Below are 9,582 nucleotides of genomic sequence, written 5' to 3'. Positions count from 1 at the left end.
ATTCCATTAAATCAAACAAACAAAAGCCATCAGTTAAAGGCCAAGACAATAAGAAGGTAAGCAATTTGATTGTTTCGGCCCAAGTATGGAGCAATATAATGGCCTTCTTTCATCAAGCTGAACTTGGATCCAGATCTGACAGCCTCATTCTCTGTGTCATGTAAGACAATGCCTGAGAAGGAAACATGGTTTGTTCCTTGGAGAGCCCATCCTCCAGAAACCTCTTACACTGACACAATAAAATGAAAGCTAATTGGTTAAGAGACGTAAGAAGATGCAAGCCCATTGGATGGAAGGATGAGCAGTTGACAGTAATGGGTTCAGAAATAGGACACAAAACATAGTTTTTATCTCAAAAGCCAACCCCTAGTCTGCCACTGGACCTTTTATTGCAAATAGAGTCTTTAAAACTGTTGACTGCTTCTCTTGCAACACTAAAAAAATCAAATAGCACACAAAAGTAAAAAACAGATGGATCTTGCAAATATCTAGAAGGCCACATTACCAGTGTCATTGCTGAAGTGCTGTGCTCTGACGAGGAAGTATGTAGGCGTGTTATAGTATAAGGGGTAAGGCAGAGAGACGGAGGAAGAGGGTGAAAAGCAGAGAAACACACCCCACCCTCAGTCCGCCAGCCCCAAACCCCCACCCCACTGTCCTGCTGATACAGAGAGATGCTGTGTTCACATGCTCGTCGGAACTCTGAAATTTCCCACTTGCTAACTGGTTGTAGTTATAGACATGCCGTATACAACCAGTTAGCAAGTCAGAATTTTCTGAGTTTCCTAGTTGCGACGAGCACGTGAACATGGCAAGATTGCCAGAGCCCTTCACTACATTTTCTTGGTCCATACCATGTCATCACTCCGAGGCGTGTGACCCGTCATTCTCTCTATCAACCTCTCCATCCTCCGCCAGAAGCTCATCTTGTCCAGAGGGTAGTTCGACCACCCTGAGAGAGAGGGGAATGGAAATAGGAAGAAATACATGAGGCACGTTAACAGGAAGACATCAAATGAAACATGCACACATCCCACACACAGCACTGTGCTCCAGGTAGCAGCGGTAGTAGATACAGAAGCTCTCAGAGGATCTCTGCTGCCAGGGGAGAGGAAAGAGATCTGGCTTTGGCAGCAGAGTAATGCACACACTTACAGTTATAAATATGTACTGTATCTCCACACACCATACATCACACAAGGACTGCTGAACTCAAATACCTCACATTCACCATCCACCCTTATCCATGCTATAGAATCGGACACCCACTCCTAGGAGGGTTGTACATCAAAGATGTTTTAGTATTACACATACACAGGAAGGAAGGGAGCGAATGCAGGTGGTCGTACATGCACGAAAACACATGTACAGTGCATTCGTAAGGTATTCAGACCCCTTGACTTGAAAAAATAATAATTACATAGCAGCCTTATTCTAAAATGAATCAAGGAAAAAACTCCTCATCAATCTACACACAATACCCCATAATGACAAAGAAAAAACAGGTTTTTAGATTTTTTTGCACATTTTATTACAAATAACAAGCGGAAATATCACATTTACCTAAGTATTCAGACCCTTTACTCAGTACTTATTTGAAGCACCTTTGGTAGCGATTACAGCCTCGAGTCTTCTTGGGTATGACGCTGCAAGCTTGACACACCTGTATTTGGGGAGTTTCTACCATTCTTCTCTGCAGATCCTCTCAAGCGCTGTCAGGTTGGATGGGGAGTGTTGCTGTACAGCTATTTTCAGGTCTCTCCAGAGATGTTAGATCGGGTTCAAGTCCAGGCTCTGGCTGGGCCACTCAAGGTCATTCAGAGACTTGTCCCGATTCCACTCCTGCGTTGTCTTGGCTGTGTGCTTAGGGTCGATGTCCTGTTGGAAGGTGAACCTTCGCCCCTGTATGAACTCAAAGACACACACTTACACACACACACACACACACACACACACACACACACACACACACACACACACACACACACACACACACACACACATTATTACTTTATTTCTATCCACAAAGATACTAGACATATTGGAGGAATTGCACTTAACCACATCTATACAGTATTTATAAAGAAATACACATACACATTAAGGAATTCAGTATATATAAGCACTGTGCATACTCACATTAAATATAGGCATACAATACATACAGGTATCTGCCAAAATAAATGAAACACTTGAGAAAATGACAGATACAAAGTATATTGAAAGCAGGTGCTTCCACACAGGTGAGTTTCCAGAGTTAATTATTTTGCCTATCATGGCTAGAAGATATCTCAGACCTTGAAAGAGGGGTCTCAAAGAAGCATAGAGGGTTTAACGTGTGTGTCTCAGCCACCAGATCTAAACCCAATTGAACACTAATGGGCAGAGATGGGCAGTATTTATGTTATGTATTTCAATTACTTCTCTTATTTTGTCATTTGTATTACACTGGGCTGAAATACACTCGAATGTATTTTGTAACAAGATACCGAAAGCCCTATTAGGACACTACATTGGTGTTTCCTTTATTTTGGCAGTTACCTGTACATCCACATGCTGCGAGTGCTTACAGTGTGTGCATGCATTTGTTTACGTAGGTATGTACACCCACAGAGCAGAGTGTGTTGTGTTATGACTGCAGTGTGTCTGCAGTCCCCCTGTCCCTCAGGTGACACCCTCTCTGCAGGAGGAGAGCAGGTCTGCTTGTTTGTTTGATTTCTGCTCTCTGTCCCGCTCCCTCGCTCTCCCCATGCAGGCCTATTTGTTAGCACTGACAGCAGGTTAGCATTAAATATACATGGATATTTCCAGCCACTGGCACACACAAAGGTAGGCGGCGGGCTCCGGGGACACAGGCAGGGAGGGTGGAGGACGGGGGACAGAGCTGTGGCGCTCCCCTGTGGCCGCTTCCTTCTCCACTCTACTCACCACAGCCCCCCACTAAGGTTAGGGACCAGGCAAAGGAGGGAGGGTCAGAAAGAGTGCACACACACACACATACGCTCACACAAACGTGCACATGCACACACACACAAACACACTCCCGTCTGCACACACATGCACATCTGGTGCCCATAGGGGAACAGGGTGACACACAAGTAACCTCTCTCCAGTGCACCCTCTCAGACAAACACTGAATACTCAATGCGATCTCTTACTGGGGCCTAATGCCAGCACACACACACACACACACACACACACACACACACACACACACACACACACACACACACACACACACACACACACACACACACACACACACACACACACACAGACAGACAGACAGACAGACAGACAGACAGACAGACAGACAGACAGACAGACAGACAGACAGACAGACAGACAGACAGACAGACAGACAGACAGACAGACAGACAGACAGACAGACAGACAGACAGACAGACAGACAGACACACAGACAGACAGACAGACAAATAGATTGCCTTTCCAGGTTATTTATATTGTATCAGCCACCTTGGATGGACCTTTCAATGGAAGATACTATTTGAATTCTTCTTGATGTGATTTCTCTGTTTCTATAATCATGGCTGTTAGCTCAGCCATGGTTGGTACATTGTCATATAAACCTTTATGTTTTTTATAGTGGTTGGTCTCAGGGAGATAGCTTACCATCCTGCAACCCACTGCTGGCTTGCTTCTGAAGCTCAGCAGGGTTGGTCTTGGTCGGTCCCTGGATGGGAGATCAGATGCTGCTGGTCGTGATGTTAGTGGGCCAGTAGGAGGAACTCTTTCCTCTGGTCTAAAAAGAAAACTATCCCAATTCCCCAGGGCAGTGATTGGGGACATTGCCCTGTGTAGGGTGACGTTAAAAGGGTGTACTGACTCTCTGTTGTCACTACAGATCCCATGGTACTTATCTTAAAAGTAGGGGTGTTAACCCTGGTGTCCTGGCTATATTCCAAATCTGACCTTTATGCTGTCATGGCCACCTAATCATCCCCAGTTTACAATTGGCTCATTCATCTCTCCTGTACCTATTCCCAAGGTAGTTACTGGCAATGAGAATGTGTTCTCAGTCAACTTACCAGATTAAAAAAATAAAAAGCTTCTATGATCATGAAATGGTGCATGATCTTGCAGTACACTTGGTTGGTGGATCCCTCCAATAGACCTTTATGCAGTTCAACATTGCACTACTGTATATGTCACTAATGTGTGACCAGTGACAATACATCTGCAAAAGATACAGTGGCTTACTGTTAGTAGCAGTGGTTACAGTAGGTCGTATGTCAATAATGTGTTACCGTATGAAGTCTGTACAGTACCTGTGGTGAGGCAGTATGTCTGTAATGTGTTACCGTATGAAGTCTGTACAGTACCTGTGGTGAGGCAGTATGTCAATAATGTGTTACCGTATGAAGTCTGTACAGTACCTGTGGTGAGGCAGTATGTCTGTAATGTGTTACCGTATGAAGTCTGTACAGTACCTGTAGTGAGGCAGTATGTCAATAATGTGTTACCGTATGAAGTCTGTACAGTACCTGTGGTGAGGCAGTATGTCTGTAATGTGTTACCGTATGAAGTCTGTACAGTACCTGTGGTGAGGCAGTATGTCTGTAATGTGTTACCGTATGAAGTCTGTACAGTACCTGTGGTGAGGCAGTATGTCTGTAATGTGTTACCGTATGAAGTCTGTACAGTACCTGTGGTGAGGCAGTATGTCTGTAATGTGTTACCGTATGAAGTCTGTACAGTACCTGTGGTGAGGCAGTATGTCAGTAAAGTTCAGAACATTACAGTACTGTTTTACCTGTGGCTATGCAATAGTAATAGTTCAAGTTCAAGTTTTACTGTGCCAGGCACAAGTACAGCGAAATGCTTAATTTGCAAGCTCTACCCAACAGTGCAGTAATGAATATCTAGAATAGTTTAACTAATACAAATGTAATAAATATATATATACATTTCGTGCAAAAAATTTACAAATAAACGCCAAAGGAATAACAAAATATCAAAGTTGGGTCAGAGCACGCAAAAGAGCAGCCATATAGTACACCGCCATCTTGAGATCTATTATTTCAGCACTGTACCTCTTAGGTAATATACAGAGTAGTGTATAGTACCTCTTGGGTAATATACAGAGTAGTGTATAGTACCTCTTGGGTAATATACAGAGTAGTGTATGGTACCTCTTGGGTAATATACAGAGTAGTGTATGGTACCTCTTGGGTAATATACAGAGTAGTGTATAGTACCTCTTGGGTAATATACAGAGTAGTGTATAGTACCTCTTGGGTAATATACAAAGTAGTGTATGGTACCTCTTGGGTAATATACAAAGTAGTGTATGGTACCTCTTAGGTAATATACAGAGTAGTGTATGGTACCTCTTGGGTAATATACAGAGTAGTGTATGGTACCTCTTGGGTAATATACAGAGTAGTGTATAGTACCTCTTGGGTAATATACAAAGTAGTGTATTGTACCTCTTAGGTAATATACAGAGTAGTGTATGGTACCTCTTGGGTAATATACAGAGTAGTGTATAGTACATCTTGGGTAATATACAGAGTAGTGTATAGTACCTCTTGGGTAATATACAAAGTAGTGTATGGTACCTCTTAGGTTATATACAGAGTAGTGTATGGTACCTCTTAGGTAATATACAGAGTAGTGTATAGTACCTCTTGGGTAATATACAAAGTAGTGTATGGTACCTCTTAGGTAATATACAGAGTAGTGTATGATACCTCTTGGGTAATATACATAGTAGTGTATAGTACCTCTTGGGTAATATACAAAGTAGTGTATGGTACCTCTTAGGTAATATACAGAGTAGTGTATGGTACCTCTTGGGTAATATACAGAGTAGTGTATGGTACCTCTTAGGTTATATACAGGGTAGTGTATAGTACATCTTAGGTAATATACAGAGTAGTGTATGGTACCTCTTAGGTAATATACAGAGTAGTGTATAGTACCTCTTAGGTTATATACAGGGTAGTGTATAATACCTCTTAGGTTATATACAGGGTAGTGTATAGTACATCTTAGGTAATATACAGAGAAGTGTATGGTACCTCTTAGGTAATATACAGGGTAGTGTATGGTACCTCTTAGGTAATATACAGAGTAGTGTATGGTACCTCTTAGGTAATATACAGGGTAGTGTATAATACCTCTTAGGTTATATACAGGGTAGTGTATAGTACATCTTAGGTAATATACAGAGAAGTGTATGGTACCTCTTAGGTAATATACAGAGAAGTGTATAGTACCTCTTAGGTTTATACAGGGTAGTGTATAATACCTCTTAGGTAATATACAGAGTAGTGTATGGTACCTCTTAGGTTATATACAGAGTTGTGTATAGTACCTCTTAGGTTTATACAGCGTAGTGTATAATACCTCTTAGGTTTATACAGGGTAGTGTATAATACCTCTTAGGTTATATACAGGTTAGTGTATAGTACCTCTTAGGTTATATGCAGAGGAGTGTATGGTACCTCTTAGGTAATATGCAGAGTAGTGTATAATACCTCTTAGGTTATATACAGGGTAGTGTATAGTACCTCTTAGGTTATATGCAGAGTAGTGTATGGTACCTCTTAGGTAATATGCAGAGTAGTGTATAATACCTCTTCGGCAATATACAGAGTAGTGTATGGTACCTCTTAGGTAATATACAGGGTAGTGTATAATACCTCTTAGGTTATATACAGGGTAGTGTATAGTACATCTTAGGTAATATACAGAGAAGTGTATGGTACCTCTTAGGTAATATACAGAGAAGTGTATGGTACCTCTTAGGTAATATACAGAGTAGTGTATAGTACCTCTTAGGTTTATACAGGGTAGTGTATAATACCTCTTAGGTAATATACAGAGTAGCGTATGGTACCTCTTAGGTTATATACAGAGTTGTGTATAGTACCTCTTAGGTTTATACAGGGTAGTGTATAATACCTCTTAGGTTATATACAGGGTAGTGTATAGTACCTCTTAGGTAATATGCAGAGTAGTGTTGAATACCTCTTAGGTAATATACAGAGTAGAGTATGGTATCTCTTAGGTAATATGCAGAGTAGTGTATAATACCTCTTAGGTAATATACAGGATCATGTATGGTACCTCTTAGGTAATATACAGAGTAGTGTATAGTACCTCTTAGCTAATATACAGAGTAGTGTATAATACCTCTTAGGTAATATACAGGATCATGTATGGTACCTCTTAGGTAATATACAGAGTAGTGTATGGTACCTCTTAGGTAATATACAGAGTAGTGTATAATACCTCTTAGGTAATATACAGGATCATGTATGGTACCTCTTAGGTAATATACAGAGTAGTGTATAGTACCTCTTAGCTAATATACAGAGTAGTGTATAATACCTCTTAGGTAATATACAGGATCATGTATGGTACCTCTTAGGTAATATACAGAGTAGTGTATGGTACCTCTTAGGTAATATACAGGGTAGTGTATAGTACCTCTTAGGTTATATACAGGGTAGTGTATAGTACCTCTTAGGTAATATACAGGGTAGTGTATAATACCTCTTAGGTAATATACAGGGTAGTGTATAGTACCTCTTAGGTAATATACAGGGTAGTGTATAGTACCTCTTAGGTACTATACAGAGAAGTGTATGGTACCTCTTAGGTAATATACAGAGAAGTGTATGGTACCTCTTAGGTAATATACAGAGTAGTGTATAGTACCTCTTAGGTTTATACAGGGTAGTGTATAATACCTCTTAGGTAATATACAGAGTAGTGTATGGTACCTCTTAGGTTATATGCAGAGTAGTGTATGGTACCTCTTAGGTAATATGCAGAGTAGTGTATAATACCTCTTAGGTTTATACAGGGTAGTGTATAATACCTCTTAGGTTATATACAGGGTAGTGTATAGTACCTCTTAGGTTATATGCAGAGTAGTGTATAGTACCTCTTAGGTTATATACAGAGTAGTGTATGGTACCTCTTAGGTAATATGCAGAGTAGTGTATAATACCTCTTGGGTAATATACAGAGTAGTGTATGGTAGCTCTTAGGTAATATGCAGAGTAGTGTATAATACCTCTTAGGTAATATACAGGATAATGTATAGTACCTCTTAGGTAATATACAGGGTAGTGTATAATACCTCTTGGATAATATACAGAGTAGTGTATAGTACCTCTTAGGTTATATGCAGAGTAGTGTATGGTACCTCTTGGGTAATATACAGAGTAGTGTATAGTACCTCTTAGGTTATATGCAGAGTAGTGTATGGTACCTCTTGGGTAATATACAGAGTAGTGTATGGTACTTCTTAGGCATTATACAGAGTAGTGTATAGTACCTCTTAGCTAATATACAGAGTAGTGTATAATACCTCTTAGGTAATATACAGGATCATGTATGGTACCTCTTAGGTAATATACAGGGTCGTGTATAATACCTCTTAGGTAATATACAGGGTAGTGTATAGTACCTCTTAGGTAATATACAGGGTAGTGTATAGTACCTCTTAGGTAATATACAGGGTCGTGTATAATACCTCTTAGGTAATATACAGGGTAGTGTATAGTACCTCTTAGGTAATATACAGGGTAGTGTATAGTACCTCTTAGGTAATATACAGGGTAGTGTATAATACCTCTTAGGTAATATACAGGGTAGTGTATAGTATCTCTTAGGTAATATACAGGGTAGTGTATAATACCTCTTAGGTAATATACAGGGTAGTGTATAATACCTCTTAGGTAATATACAGGGTAGTGTATAGTATCTCTTAGGTAATATACAGGGTAGTGTATAATACCTCTTAGGTAATATACAGGGTAGTGTATGGTACCTCTTAGGTTATATACAGAGTTGTGTATAGTACCTCTTAGGTAATATATAGAGTAGTGTATAGTACCTGAAGTGATAGCAGTGAGTGGTATACATCAGCACAATAGCGTATAGTACCTGTTGTGATGCAGTAGTAGGTCTCGTGATTGAACACATGGTGGATGCGGTGGTGTTTCTGGGGTAACACCAGGTGACAGTCCTGCAGTAGCATCACCCAGCGGGGAAGACCAAAGTAGGAGTGAGACCACTTATGGATCTGATTGGTCAATGTGACAGACTGCCAGCGCAAACACAAAGCACTCCCAAGGGTTGGTCTCTGCTAGGCCTTAGAGAGAGAGAGAGAGAGAGAGAGGGAGAGAGAGAGAGAGAGAGAGAGAGAGAGAGAGAGAGAGAGAGAGAGAGAGAGAGAACGCAAGGGAGCGAGCGAGAGAGAGAGAGATGAAGAGAGAGATGAAGAGAGAACGCAAGGGAGCGAGCGAGAGAGCGAGAGAGAGAGAGAAGGGAAGAGAGAAAGAGAGCGAGAGAGAGAGGGGAAGAGAGAAGGAGAGCGAGAGAGAGAGAGGGGAAGAGAGAAAGAGAGCGAGAGAGGGAGAGGGGAAGAGAGAAAGAGGGGAAGAGAGAAAGAGAGCGAGAGAGGGAGAGGGGAAGAGAGAAAGAGACCGAGGGAGAGATAGAAGGGGGGAGAGAGAGATGAAGAGAGAGAACAAGGGCGCGAGATACATAGAGAGAAAGAGGGAAGACAGGCCGTTGTTGTTCAGAGAGATAAATGTGACT

At 41.1% G+C, this 9,582-nt stretch overlaps 1 pseudogene; it reads right to left on the bottom strand.

Annotated features, from left to right (window-relative positions):
• Positions 1 to 833: 833 nt before the first annotated feature.
• The window catches only part of LOC120053209, a 28,813-nt pseudogene continuing 20,064 nt past the window's right edge, over positions 834 to 9,582 (bottom strand).

Source organism: Salvelinus namaycush, chromosome 9, assembly GCF_016432855.1.
Source record: "Salvelinus namaycush isolate Seneca chromosome 9, SaNama_1.0, whole genome shotgun sequence".
NCBI classification, from domain to species: Eukaryota; Metazoa; Chordata; class Actinopteri; order Salmoniformes; family Salmonidae; genus Salvelinus; species Salvelinus namaycush.
Note: the sequence above shows the minus strand (reverse complement) of the source record. Positions and strands in the feature narration are given on the sequence as shown.